This window comes from Callospermophilus lateralis, chromosome 7 (assembly GCF_048772815.1).
Source record: "Callospermophilus lateralis isolate mCalLat2 chromosome 7, mCalLat2.hap1, whole genome shotgun sequence".
NCBI classification, from domain to species: Eukaryota; Metazoa; Chordata; class Mammalia; order Rodentia; family Sciuridae; genus Callospermophilus; species Callospermophilus lateralis.
In genome coordinates, this window is record NC_135311.1 from 6,317,075 (window position 1) to 6,332,419 (window position 15,345).

Below are 15,345 nucleotides of genomic sequence, written 5' to 3' on the forward strand. Positions count from 1 at the left end.
CATGCACAAGGCCCTGGGTTCAATCCCCAGCACACACACACAAAAAAAAAAACCTGTGATAAATTGAACCAGAACAAAATTGAGAATTAGAAAGTGAACATGCACGCCCATAACTTTAGTGCAACTAGTACCAAGGAAGTACAGTGGCAGCTGGTGGTTTCAGACCCATCAGTAATTGCCCTCTTCTTCTCCATAAAACATTTCCCCTTGGGAACTACTTGTGCACAATAGCAACCACGTCTTTGGGGAAGATTGATCCCATCTCATTTCCAACGTGGAATCATGCCTGGCCTAATCCAACTGACTCAAGGGGAGGAGATCTTGCTGATCTGAGTCGATCAGTACATGGATTCTCTCAGCCAGTTGTAGTAGGTACAGCTGCAGCAAGGCTTGGCTGAGGAGACATTCTTTCCTTTTGCCTATAAACATCCAGGGATGCATGTAGTCTCTGTTGCTGGTGGCTGCCATCATTGTCTCCACGGAGAAGCCGGTCCAAGGAGAAAGCCAACCTGCCAGGGGAGGGTGGACCAAAAGAACTATAAGAAACAGAGCTGGAGTCCTGATCAGACCATGCCCCCAAAAGTAAAATTACTCTGCAGATGTTCAGTCATCTAAGATAATACATTGATTTCTCATTGATTTTTCCCTGTTCCTTAAAACCAACATTATCCTTGTTAATACAGGAAGACAAAGGAGAATCGATTAACTTTACCTGATGACACTGAAAAAGGTTTCAAAGGGGAAATCGTTTATAAGTCAGAGTTCACCAGGAAACAGGAGAGCTAAGAAGGATCAGGGCTGAGACTGTTACGCCCTCCGAGGCTCCTAGGTGACCTTAAGGGCGGCCTGACTGCCCCTAGAGCTCACGTCACTGAGACCCTTTGACTCTGGTCTCCCCCGTCTCCTGCATATCCGTGCACGTTCCGCCTTTCACCTGGCAGCAGCTTATTGATAGTAAGGGGAGATGTTAAAGATATTCCTTCTGCCCAGGAAATGGAAAGAACCCAGGGGAATTCGCTGGAGAAAACCTATTAAGTAACAAAGAACACACCCGGCTGTCAAGTCATCTTTGGAATTTTAAATCATACACGTTGCCTTCCAAGAGGCTCCCCAGCCTATGAGGGCCGTCCACCTCACTGGGGCCTGGGAGGCCAGCAACATTTGGAATTTTACCGGCGAGGCCGCCTCCCAGGGCTCTTGCTCTAGCCGACCATGAGACCTTCGCAACAAAATCCGCAGTCTTGAAAACTCCAAGTGAGTACAAGGACTCCTGGTTCTTTTGAAAAGGAGATTCCTTCCCTCTTGGGCTGAGATGAAATCCGGCCTTCTCTTTCCGCAGTTCTTCCTTACGCAGAATCTCAGGGAGCATCAGGGCAGCACCGAGGACCAGGCAGGGGTGACTGGCCTCACTCAGGAGCAGAGGGGGACCCTGAACTCTGAGAGTCTGCTCAAGGTCACCATGCAAACATCTGGAGAGGTCAAGATCCAATACAGGCTTTGGGGCCTTTCTGGACCCAGCACTGCCTCTGTTTCGATATAAAAACTCTAAGAAGGCCAGGGACTTGGGGGTCGGAGGCAGCATGGGCAATATTCAAGGCCAGCGTGGGCCATTTAGTGACCCTGTCTCAAAGTAATATAAACAGCTGGGATGTAGCTCAGTGATAAGGAAGGTGCCCAGCGTGGACGAGGCACGTGTGGGTTCAATCCTCTACCCTCAAGGAGACCATCTTCATCCCCCAGGCTGACAGCAAGCATCAGGAGAACACCAGGTTTCTGTCCCTCTGAAAATCTAAAAATCCCTCCTTGAACCACGAGAGAGCTGGGGTACAGAAGCAAGAACGGGGCACATCGATCGATGTGTGGGCCTCCAATCCCCGAGTGGCCTCACTGGCAGTTAGTTCAAAGAATCCAGCAGGGTCCCTGGGTCCCTCTGACGGGTTGGCATTTGTCCTTTGATCAGCTGAGTGCCAGACGGGGACACACACACACACACACACACGCACGCACACGCACCCTGGCCCGGGCAGGACTGGAGCCGTCGTGGGAGCTGACGGGCCCTGCCAACCCACGCCCAGCTGGGACATGAAAAAGCTACTCGTGGAAGAAAGAGGTCAGGGGAAGGGCAGCTTCCTACCTGTTCCGTGAGAACCAGACAGAGCCTCCCCAGGGCGAAACCTGCTCACAAAACTCACAGTTTCCATCTTTCTCACACTCGGGCAGCCGCGGCAACCACGTTTCCTTTCCCACACTGGTATCACCCGCCTGAACTGGCTCTGCTACCACCCAGCCTCACCCAGAACAATAGAACTAGGAGGCCTCCTAAAATCAGCCGGCCCTGCCTGCCGTCCTGCCAGGGCGGGCCCGGGGACGCCGCCTGCCGCTGCCCAGGGCTGCGCTGGGGCTCCCTGACCTAGCTGAGCCTATCCCACTGTGTGGGTCTGATCTGCTCACCTGCCTCCTCCCTCCGCCCCTTTGGCTCGGGTCCCACCTAGCGCACCCCAGTGAAGAAATGAGCCGACAGGAGCAGAGAGGAGAAGAGGAGCAGGCTCCCCTCTGAGGAAAGACCTGGCGATAAGTCATTCTGAGACGTGCGCCCTGGAACGCCCCCCGGGGGAACGGACGTGTCTGCGGTTTCCAAAGTGTCCCACGAATTCCTTCTCCCCACCACCTCACCCTCTCACCATCACGCCCATGACCTTGCTCCTAAGGCCTGGGGTCAGGGGGTAGCCCAATGTGATCAAGTATGAAGCCCCTCCTCTCTCTGCTCCCAGGCCTGCAGTAAACCACGGCAAGACCCCGTCCTCACTGGGCGCGGTGGCGCACACACCCATGATCCCAGCCACCTGGGAGGCCCGGGCAGCGGGATGAGCTCAAAGCCAGCCTCGGCAACTTAGCCAGTTGGCGGTCCCTTCTCTAGGTCTCTCTGACTCCACACCCTCCAGGTTTGAGTCTCCTCTGACTCTGGGCTGTGCCCTCTCAGTCCCCAACTTTGTGAGCTCTTTCTCCCTCACTCAGTCTTTACAGGGGTGAAGGACTCCAGGCTCCGTCCCCTGATCCCTGCTCATCTCTGTCACTGCATTCCCCGGAGGTGAGGGTGTCTGTCCCAGGGCTTTCAGCACCAGGTGCCAGCTGATGGCTGCAGCCTGCGCTAATAACACTGCGCCCCAGGTTTCCCTCGGTTCCGGGTCAGCTCTCCAACTGCCCACACGGCCTCTCTGCGCCACTGCTTATTACCATTTCAGACTTCACCTTTCCTACCCCTAAATCCAGACCGCCCTCGTCCTCCGCATCTCAGGAACACCTCCGTGGACCTGGTAGCTCCATCCAGAGGGTGTTGACGTCTCTCTGTCTGTCCTGCCTTCACCCTGGCCCAAGCCACCATGGACTCTCCTAGGGGGCCTCCCTGCTTCCTCTCCTGCCTGGTTCCAGCCAATATCGCATGCCCAGCAGGAGCGGTCATCTTAAAGGTAACCCAGAACCAGGCGTGGTGGCTCACACCTGTAATCCCAGCCACTTGGGAGGCTGAGGGAGGAGGATGACAAGTTCAAGGCCATCGGGACAACTTAGGGAGACCCTGCCTCCAATAAAAAGGGCTCCTGAGTTCAATCCCCAGGACCAAAAAGAAAATGAAAGGTAACAAGTGAACCCAAAGGAGGCCACATTTATGATTCAAATGTTCCACTGACTTCTTTTCACACTTAAAATTCAACCCAAACCCAGGCATGGTAACCCGTGCCTATAATTCCAGCTACTCAGGAGGCTGAGGTAGGAGGATTGTGAATTGAGGCCAGCCTGGGCAACATAGGAAGACCCTGCCTCAAAAGAAAAGAAAAAAAATCAAACCCCCGACCCTGGCTACCCTCTTCTCCCACGGCCTCTCCTCCGGCCTACACCCCCGGCTCTCCAGCTGGCCTGCCTTCACCCAGCTCCTCACCAGGCAAACTCCTTCTGGTCTCAGACATGTTGATCCTTTGTCTACCCGGTGGGCCCTGGCTCTTACCGCTCAGTTTAAGTATTTTCTTCCCAGGAACTTTTTTAAAAAATTGTTTATTGGTGCATTATATGTAATAGTGGGATCACTGTGCCATGTTCATACATGCACACAGCACAATTTGGTCATCTCATTGCCCAGTACCTTTCCCTACCCTCCTCTTCTCCCTCCCCGTAATCTGCTTGATCTATTATTATTATTATTATTATTATTATTATTACATTATAATTGTACATACAAGTGGGATTCATCATGGTCTATTCATCCATGGACATAACGTAATTTGTTCTCACCCATATCCCCCTCCTTCCTCCCTCTGGATCCCTTTCCTCTACTTCTACTCTATGGGTCACCCTTCAATTTTAACAAAATTCCTCCTTTTAAAAATTTCTCTCTCTCCCTTCCTACCCCCTGCCCCCCAGTGCATATGAGGAAAAATGTTCAACCCTTGACTTTCTAAGTCTGGCTTATTTCACTTAGCATGATGTCCTCCAGTTCCATTCATTCGCCAGCAGGTGGCATAACTTCATTGACATTATGTCATTCTTCCTGACGTCTGAGTGAGGCTCCGTTATGCATGTGGACCACATTCTCTTCATCCGTTCACCTATTAACAGGCACCTTAATAGGCTGGTTCCGTGACTTGGCTCTTGTGAACTGAATTTCTATAAATATTGCAATGCATGTATCCTCATAGCATGCTGATCTTCGTTCTTTTGGATAAATACCAAGGAGTGGAATCGCTGGGTCATAGGATAGTTCCGCTCTTAGTCTTTTGAGGAACCTCCATACTATTTTCCAAAGTGGTTGTACTAATTTGCAGCCCTACCAACAATGCATACGGGTACCTTTCCCCCACATCCTTACCCAGGCATTTTTTCCTTGGCCACCACCTCCCCATTGCAGTAACCATGACATATTCCTATATTAATTTTTAGGATGGCACTTATAACCATTGATCATTTTAACTCCTTCATTCCTTTATGGCCTATCTCTCACTACAAGAATTAAACTTCACAGCAGCAGAGGCCTTATCGTTCTTATTCCACGTGACACCCTCAGTGCTTACAACAGGGCTGGTCACGCACTTGATAGTCAATCACTATTTGTTGATTGAATGGATTAGTGTCCTGGGCAGGTCTTGACAATTTTACAAAAGGGTTTTGATATTTTGTTGCATGCAGTGCTGGAAATTGAACCCAATGGTTCTCTACCCCTGAGCTACAATCCCCTGTTCATACATGCCATATTCATTCAACTTGATCAGTCTAATTCCCCAGTACCTACTTACTTCTATTCTGAGACAGGGTCTCACTAAGTTGCCTAGGCTGGCCTCCAACTTGTGATCCTCCTGCATCAGCCTCCCAAGTCACTGGGATTACAGGTGTGTGTCACTGAACCCATCAAAAGGGATTTTTAAATTAGCAAGGTCAAAAGTAGAACTCTGTATTGGACAGATTCATGTGTAAAATGAGAGAAAATGGGCGTACAGGGAATTTTAGAGGGCTGAGGCAATGAAGTAGGCAAGAGGACGTGTTGCTGAGATTGGAAAAGAAAACCAACAACACCCAGCGTCGGACAGACAGGGGAACCAGTATTCTCGTGAACTGCCGATGATAGGATAAGCTGCATGAGACTTTTGGAGGGAGATTTGGCATAGTTTGAGTTTCCTTTATCTGAAATTCCTGGAACCTGAGTGTTTCAGGTTTGGATTTTTTTTTAAATTTTGGAATATTTGCAAATACATAATGAGCTATCTTGGGGATTGGATTCAAGTGGAAACTGACATTTCACATATACCTATGTACCTGGCCTGAAGGTCATTTTATATAATATTTTTAGTGTGGCTGGACTTCAACTGCACTTTGTCACGTGCAGTCAGGTATGGAATTTTCCGCTCATGGCATTCTGTTGGCCCTCAAAAAAAGTCTTGGATTTTGGAGCCTTTCAAATTTGGGGTTTTCAGATTAAGGATGCTCAACCTGTAGTTTCTAATGTATTCAATGTCCGTATCCTCTGACCCAACATTTTCATTTCTGGGAATTTTTTTTCTACAGAAAAACTCCCAAGGATGCATAAAGAGATAAGTATACAAAGACAGTCATGGCAGCTTTGTTTATTATGGCAGAAACTTGGAAACAACCCAGATGTCCATAAATAGGGAGTTATATAAACCATTGTGTGGCCACACAATAGGCTCCCTATAGCTCTTTAAAAGAATGATGCAGAGAGCCACATAGATTTTCATGGAAAGCTATCTAATATATTTTGATAGGGGAAAGAAAACAAAATGCAGAATGAGCAGAAGAAACAGGACTGTCTTGTCTTGGCTTTAAAACACAAATAATGTTAATGCGTATATAAAAAATTCAGAAGCGAATGCACTAAACTCCTGATGATGATCAGTCCTGGGGCTTGGTGGGGGCACTCCACTTTCTTCATGCTGTATTTCGGCGGTGTTTGGGGTTTGCGTATCTGTGCATTAGCTCTGAATCAGAAAACATAAAGAGGAAACGAGAAGTCATAAATAACGTGAGGTCGAACGAGGACAGTGGAACTGGGAGTGAAGAGGAGGAGACAGATGTGGGCACTCCTGTTGATGAGACAGAATTCACAAAACGGGGAATGAAATTTCAGCCTGGGTGATCGGGAGGGTAATGGCCCTGTAACCAGTTTGTTAGCGCCTTCAGACGAAACAGTCACATTTCATTTCAATGTCCAAATTGTGATTGGTCATCTTCCACAGTGACAGCCCTTCCATTTTCTGGCCACCTGGCTCCCGTGTGACAAAAGCTGTTTTTTTTTTTTTCATTCCCCCCGGCACAGAAGAGACCAAGCCAGTACCATCCTTAAACCAGGGCCCAAGAGTCCTGCCCTGAGACATGTGCATGCACCCACACGTTAAAGAAGCAGGTGACCCCGCAATTCCAATCCTAGATACCCAAGAGAACTGAAAACATACCAAAACTTATATATGAATAGTTATAGCAGCATTATTCATAATTCCTCAAAACTGGAAACCACCCTGATGTCCATCAGTCAATGAATGGATAAGCAAAATGTGATGAATCCATTCATTGATATATTACTCAACCATGAAAAGGAGTGAAGCCAGGCACAGTGGCTCATACCTATAACTCCAGCTACACTGGAGGCTGAGGCATGAGGCCTCAGCAACTTAGCAAGACCCTTTCTCAAAATAAAATTTAAAAAGCTGGGGATCTAACTCAGTGATAAAACACCCCTGGGTTCCATCCCCAGTACCCCCAAGAAGAAAAGAAAAAAATGAAGTAATAAAGAAAATGAAGTTTCAAATCCCATCACACATGGAGGAGCCTTGAAAACACTATGCAATGAAAGAAAGAAATCACAAAAGACCACAAATGACGGTTCCATTTGCATAAAATGTCCAGAACAGGCAAATTCACAGACAGAAGGGAGATTCATGGCTGCCAGGGGACTAGGGGAGGAGAGGATAGGAAGTGACTGTTAATGGGTACAGGGTTTGGGGCAGAGGTGATGGAAATGTTCTGGAATGAGTGGTGATGGTTGAACAACTCTGTGAACGCACTAAAAACCACTGAACTATTTGTGTGTGTGTGTGTGTGTGTGTGTGTGTGTGTGTGTGTGTGTGATGCTAGGGATTGAATCCAGAGGTGCTCAACCAGTGAGCTACATCCCAGTCCTTTCTATTTTTAATTTTGACACAGGATCTCGCTAAGTCACCCAGGCTGGCATGGACCTTGGGATCCTCCTGCCTCAGCCTCTCTAGTACTGGGATTCCAACCCTGCACCACTGCTCCTGGCTGAACTATTCCCTTTAAATGGGTGCATTGTACGGTGCATGACGACTGTTGTAACAAAGCTGTTATACAACACACACGCATGTGTGCACGCCCACACACACACACGCACAGGTGCTTCAGTCTCCCGGGAGCTCAGCTCTGTGCTGGCACAATCCACCACAGAACCCCAACATCCTCTTTTGTGACTTGGGCTTCTCCATTTCTCTTACCTGATGTCTCCCAAACAGAGGCCGCAAAACCCAAATGCTCTGCAGGTGTGTGGGCTGAGGCTCAGCCAGCACGGGAGGTAAACCGTGCTTTAGAATGCGGGCAAGATCTCAGGGGAGACGGGCTTAGGTAAAAGACAAATCAGTTAATTCGTCAAATCCTTTTTGATAGCCCAACAACCCGCTGTACTGCGCGTCCTTCCGGTTTCAATCATGGCTGTGCGGTGCTCCTGAATGAGCCTTCCCGACCGGGGCCCTGGTGGTCGAGGAATATTTTCAATATTAAATCATCTGTAAGACTCTTGAATGTGTAAACACGTGGGTCCAGGGGTAACTGCCTAAAGCTCCATCCTGACTCCTCTTGGGGTTGGGGTGATGCTGAAGGATACTTGGTTTTCTGTTTCTCTTTTTGGTGCTGGGGATGGGACCCAGGGCTCACACAGGCCAGGCAAGGGCTCCACCACCAGCCGCGCCCCAGCCCTCAGTGCTGAGTCTTTACGTTGGCTGCCAAGTTAACACCCAGCCAGAGCCAGACCTGGTGGGGCCACGGGTGATACCAGCTGCTTGAAAGGTGAGGCGGGAGGATCACAGGTTCAAGGCCAACCTGCGTAGCTTAGTGAGACTCTGTCTCAAAACAAAACTTAAAAAGGGCTGGGGATGTGGCTCAGAAGTAGAGCACCCCTGGGTTTGATCCCCAGTACTGGGGTGGGGGGAGAGAGAGAGAGAGAGAGAGAGAGAGAGATCTTGGGGTATTCAGGCTGCTATGACATAATGCCTTAGACTGGGTAATTTATAAACAACAAATTTGTGGCTCTTTTTTCTAGAGGCTGGAGAGTCCAGGATTAAGGTGCCAGCGGATTCCATGTCTGATGGGGGCCTGTTCCTCATAGGAGAACAAACAAGCCCCCTCAGGCCTCCTCTCCAAGGTCACTGATCCCACTCAGGAGCCTGAGCTCTCAGGACCTCATCACCTCCCAAGGCCCTGCCTCTAATAACATCACCTTAGGCTTCAGCACATGAAGTCTGAGGGGACACAAGCATTCAGACCATGGTCGACCACTGAAAGAGTAGGGACTTTTAAAAGACCATGGTAGTGGTTTTTTGCTTGCTTTGTTTTTGGTACTGGGGGCTCTGCCATGTTCCCAGTCCCTCCTTGGTTTGTTTGTTTTATTTTAAGAGGGTCTAAGTGGCCAAGGCTGTCCTTGAACTTGTCATCCTCTTGCCTCAACCTCCCACCCCCACCCCCCTGCAAATTGCTTGGAATGTATGAAAATTAACTTTAGCTTTTGAATGCTTTACCTTTATTTCAAATTGCATTTTAATGAGAAAATACTCATATGCTGTGCTTTTTGGAAACTGCCGTGTATACTGTTCCTTTTAGATCGCTACGACTACCAGCACACAAAATAAATTAGGTGACAATTTTGACCGAGACAAATAATTTGTGATTCTGCCTTTATAAAGGCAAAAAATAAATAAATTTTATGGAGAATTGCGTAATGATTTAATGATGGCATTTGTCTTCATTCCTCATCCAGTCATCTCTCATCAACAGAATACCCCGAGATGTACGACGACTAAATTCAATCCACTTTGATACGTTAGCAGCTTTGTGTGACGCGTTTTCTGATTACGTTACGGTAAAGGTGCATTCACGGAAGCAGGGGGCAGAATAGTTTTGCGACCTTTATTTATGTCCTTGAGATGTTCAGAAGTCTGGCCACAGGCCTCTTGCCTCAGCTGCACAGCTGTGCAGGGCAGAGGCGCTGGCCCAGCCTTTGTGCCCACCGCAGGGTGAGGGATGGAGCGCCACCCAGAGGAGACGAGAGCATCTGCCCAGGAGCTGGCTTTTCCCCTGACAGTTGACCCGTCCAGGAAACCTCAGCCCTGACAACAGGGGGTGCTCTTGCTCCATGGCCCCAGGGACAGCGGCCCAGGCCCTGCACTCCTCTATTCCTCTGGCAGACACTGGCCAGGCGCAGGGAACTGGACGTGGACACTCGTGGTTCCTGCCGTCCAGCTGTCCACAGTTCAGTGGGAAACCGATGGTGTGGCCACTCAGGTAGGCCACCTGCAGTCCTCCCTGTCTGCCCTCCTTCATGGCGCTGCCCCATGTCCTGGTGGCCCTGGCTTCAGCGTCTCCTGCGGGACCAGGGGTGGGCATGCTTGTAGGGTCCACTAGTGGCCCTCTCCACCTCTGCTCTGGACAGTCCCTAAACTACTGGCCCAACGGGACTCTAAGAGCAAGCTGCAGCTCAGGGTCCTCCAAATCACACAGATTGGAGAGCTGTTTCCCGCGCAGCCCCCGACCCACCCAGACAGACACGGCTGTGGCTCCACTGCTGCACAAGAGCTGAGGTCACCAAACAGGGCGGCTGGACCAAACGAGCGCACTCAGGTGACCTGGGGCTGCCTCCTCCCCAACACGACCAGACGCTTACCCCAGACTCCTGAAAGGACCCTTTGGGCAATTTACCTCAAACGAAGGAACTGCCTGGTCTAAAGAGAATGAAGGTCAGCACTTCTATTATTATTTTTAACAAATAATAATTCTCGCCGATTTTCAGGGACCACGTTCCCCTCTCCAGCTCATCAGGGTTCAAGAACCGGAGGCTTCCTTCTCAGCCAGCCAACGGTGGTGTGAGTGTGGAACCCGTCACTCGGGGACGGAGCAGGCTTCCCAGGGCCAACGACATTGACAGCTAATACACGACTTGAAAATAGCAAATGGGTCGTCCCTTAAAGATACAGGAAAAATCCAGAGTCATCCGTGTCAAGGGAGCCATCGAGGGAGGAGGAAAGCAGGAGGACAGTAGCCAGGACCCGAGGAACACCTGCATTTCCAGGACAAGAGAGGACGAGTCCAAGACGGAAAAGACAGGAGCAAAACGGGAGGAGAACCAAAGCGACTTTAAGAAAGAGGGTGTGAAGCTGAGGAAGCGATGCACGCCTCAGCTTCTCAGGAGGCTGAGGCAGGAGGATCTGAGTTGGAGGCCAGCCTCAGCAACTTGGGAAGACCCTCAACAATTTAGCAGGACTCCATCACAAAATAAAGTAAAATAAAATAAAAGGGCTGGGGATATAGCTCAGTGGTAGAGCATCCTTGGGTTCAATCCCCAGTTCTGAAGAGAAAAGAAAAAGGAAAGAAGGGAGGGATGGGGAGGGAGGGAGGAGTAGGGAGGGAGGGAGGGAGGAGGGCGAGAGCGATCAGGCCAGACCATGCAGATGGGTCATGATGAAAACTGAACCAAGCTGTGACCTTCGAGAAGCAGTTCCAATGGAGACGGGAGCAGCAGAGTTCAAGTTGCACAGCATCAAGGAACAAAGGGGAGGGAAGAACTGACATGGTACTCGAGAGACGGGGAGAACCCGGGAAAACCAGAGGAAAGAAACTAACTGATGCAGCAAAGTCACAGCCAGCCGGCCAGGGCACGGGCTGATCAGCCTTGGGAAGGGCCCGCGGCAGGCCCCCACAAAGGCAGGAGGGACAGCAGGAGGGGACGTGAGCTGGGACCAGCCCCTCTGGCTCCCGCCACCTACCTAGTCCTCCAGGTGAATGGAAAGTGGACAACCCCCACCACTGTTCATCTGGGACCTGAGCTAGGGGACCCGTGTGCTCCGGAGCCCAGTCACTTTCAGAGCCATGTCCTCCCGACACTCTAGTTCCCTTGTGCCATGACACTGACTGGCCCCCTGCAGCGTGGCCAGGACAAGGAGATACAGCAGCGAGAGGGCCCAGGGCCTGGCCTCCCAGAGCTCAGGGGGGCGCAAGTCAGCTGACCTCCACTCGGGCTGGGAAGCAGGGGAGGGGGCCGTGGAATCCCACAGCAAGGACGCCTCATCCCAGGGAGGGGGAGGAGGAAGAAATTCAGGGCAGGAAGTGACCTGGGAGCAGAGAGCCAAAGCAAGAGGACAAAAAGGACAAGGGTGTTCTGGGAAGAGCGCTCAGAACTGTCCAAGGTACGAAAGGTGACTTCCAGGAACTGGGAGCAGGCAGTTCAGGACGGCTGGAGGGCAGGGCACCAGAAGGATCATCCTAGGGGTGACTGAGCCGCAGGGACGGGGACTTCCTGGATATCTCCCAAAAAACACCTTCCCCCAAATAACAACTAGCACCTGGTTGTGAGAACAGGCCTCCTAGGTCTCGTGCCGACGGCAAGCCAGGACCCTGCGGGGAGGGTCCACAGAGGCTAAATAGGAACATGGCTTCTTAAAGCAAAGGTGGGTCCCAGGGAGTCACAGTTCCAAGACCTAAGGATGACCATCACCATCCATCCTGGCCACCACTAGGAGAGGCCAAGCCCCTCCCTGGGACATAAGCGGAGGATGAAGACCAAGCCCAGGTGTGTCATATCGTGAAGAAAATGGAAGAATTGGGGCATGGGGAAGTGAGGCTGCTAGTCCCCCCAAGGTCTCCCCTCAACTGCAGGAAGGGAATGTCACCATGACCTGCTTGGCTTGGGGGAGTCAGGACATCCAATTCCAAAGACTCTGCAGTTCCACAGACCTGCACATCACCGTCCCTCCCGCCCCCTGAAGACGTTAAAATACGTGTGTGTGCGTGTCTGTGTGTGTGTGCATGCGTCTGTGTGTGTCTCTGTGTGTGTCTGTCTCTGTGTCTGTCTGTGTGTCTCTGTGTGTCTGTGTGTCTGTATTTAGTGAGTGGCAGCATATGGCCGTGGTATTTTCTTGCCTATCTCCCCAGCTGATCTGTGAGCTTCCCAAGGTGAGGCCTCAGTTTTGCTCACCTTCCACATCCTGACTCATGTGCAGTGGGTGACGGATGCTGGATGGACAGAGGAATGGGGATGGATGGATGTTTGGACAGGTAGATGAATGGAAGAAGGAAAGGAAGGAAGGAAGGGAGAATTGGACCCCTAATCAGCTTGGCTTATAGGAACCGAAGGTAACTGAATATATAATTTTTGAGCAGGTCAAGTTCAATCCCACCACAAGTCACAAAAATGAAAAATGATGGACAGCGAGAAACCAGGTATGACCAAGGCTTGAATTGCACCTGACTTGTGCCCGGCATGCACTTTTTAGTGTTGTCAAGTAGAAAATCCTCACGTCGGGGTGGTGGCTCACACCTGTAATCCCAGAGAATCAGGAGGCTGAGGCAGGAGGATCACAGGTTTAGGCCAGCCTCAGCAACTTAGCAAGACCCCGTCTCAAAACAGAAATTAAAAGGGCTGGGGATGTGGCTCAGTGGTAGAGCACCCCTAGGTTCAACCCCCGGAACTGCACATGTGCACACACACACACACACACAAAAAAAAAAAAACCTGCAGCTTTCTGGGCAGCTCCTCTAGGACATTTGCAAGTCTGAGCCAGCCAGGCATGCTGAAAGGGGACAGAGGAACAGGGGCAGAGGAAGGTGAGCCCTGAGCAAGTCACCCTGAGCATACTAGACCTGTCACCAGCACTCTGCCCCTTGCTCACACTTCAGGTTTACATTTCTGAGCTTCCCTTTCAGAACACTTTTTTCTTTTTTTCTTCTTTTTTTTTTTTTTTTTTTTTTTTTTTTTGCTTTGTTTTGTTTGTTAGGTGGGTGGGTAGGTGGGTGGGTGGGTTTTTGTTTGTTTGTTTCCTTTCTTCTTCTTCAGCCCTAGGAATCAAAGCCAGGGCTTTATACACACTTGGCAAGTGTCTAGCACTGAGCTACACCCCCAGCCCTTCTTCTTTATTTTTATTCGATTTGATTTGATTTGGGAATAAGGTCTCCCTAAGTCGCCCAGCGGCCGCAAACTTGAGATCCTCCTGCTTCTACCTCCTGAGTTGCTGGGATGACAGGCCTACACCACCGCGCCCAGGCCTCTTGGTGTCTTAATAGAATTCCTTTTCCAAAAATCTCAACTTTGTCTTACATATACCAAAAAGTAAAGTGAGAAAAACAGAACACTAAAAAGGGAATCCAAGTTCAACCTGGGTCCAACTCCCCTGTCTCTGGCTGTGTGATTTGGGGCAAGGGAAAAAGGATTAAGTTCAAGTTGTCGGGATCCTAATATGGCAGGCACCGTGCTCCTGCACAACCCTTTACAAAAAGGAGCATTAGCCAGGAGCAGTGGTACCCATAATCCCAGCGGCTCAGGAGGCTGCGGTAGGAGGATCGAGAGTTCAAAGCCAGCCTCAGCAAAAGCCAGGCGCTAAGCCACTCAGTGAGACCCTGTCTCTAGATAAAGTACAAAATAGGGCTGGGGATGTGGCTCAGTGGTCTAGTGCCTCTAGGTTCAATCCCTGATACCAAAAAATAAAGTAGCATTATCTCCATTTCACAGGTGGGAACCAAGGTTCAGAAAGGTGACCCGACTTGCTCAAGGTCCCACAGGGAGTGACAGACGGGAATCAAGCCTGGCTGCAGAGTGTGCTGGGCAAAGTCTCTTTGCCTGTCTGTGGCCTCGTTTCTTCACTTTCAAAATGGGAACAAAAAAATAAATAAAAATAAAATAAAAATGGGAACAAGACTGGAGCTATTGCAAGAATTGAATAAATAATATGCAGGAAAACACACGGTGAACTATAGAGCACCCAACCCGAGTCAACGTCCTCTGCAACCCAGTGAGGTCCCACCCACCCACCAGGCAAGGTTCTGAGCGCCCCCACCCTTCCCGGGTGCTCTCTTAGAGAGGACAGGTGCTGGTGATGACTTTGCCAAACGGATCCAAGGCCTTGGCTCCCTTCCCTCCTGGCTCATTTGGCCAATACTCAACAGGATTTATAGCACCGTTCCTGGAACATCCCGGATCTGCTAGAACAGCTGTCCTGAGGCCTCCCAACCACCGTGCAGGACCAGCCAGCCCCTGCAGCAGGATCCTTAAAGTGCCAGCGAGACCATTGGCTGAGGTCTAGCTGTGTCTGGAAACTCCCCAGAGGCACCGTGGTGGAGGGACATTGCTGGGAAAGTCTCCACTCAGCAGACACTGTCCATGCCCAAATGGCCAGCAGCCATGGTAGAGGGCAGGAACCTTTCCATACCAGTCTTGCCTCCAAGGAACAGCAGGTCCAAGTCTGCACCCGTCTCTCCCTCCCCCTCATCCCTAGCACCCAGAATTATTCCCTTCTGGGAACTGACTCTGTCACATCCTCACCCTGCTGCAGCTTGATCCACCAAGCAGGACATGTGGCGAAGGCAGGTGGCTTGGCCTTCTCAAGGAGGTCTGGAAGGCCAGGAAGCGGGGGACAGTCCGAGCTCCCAGAGGCTCAGGCTGACCACTCTGCCATCCTCTAACTAGGGGCACAGGTGCATGCTCTCTCCGTGACCCTCAGAGTCGGGGAGGAACACTGAGCCGTAGTTCAAGAGGCCTGGAGCCACGTCCTGGCATTGCCACTAATTGCTGTGTGA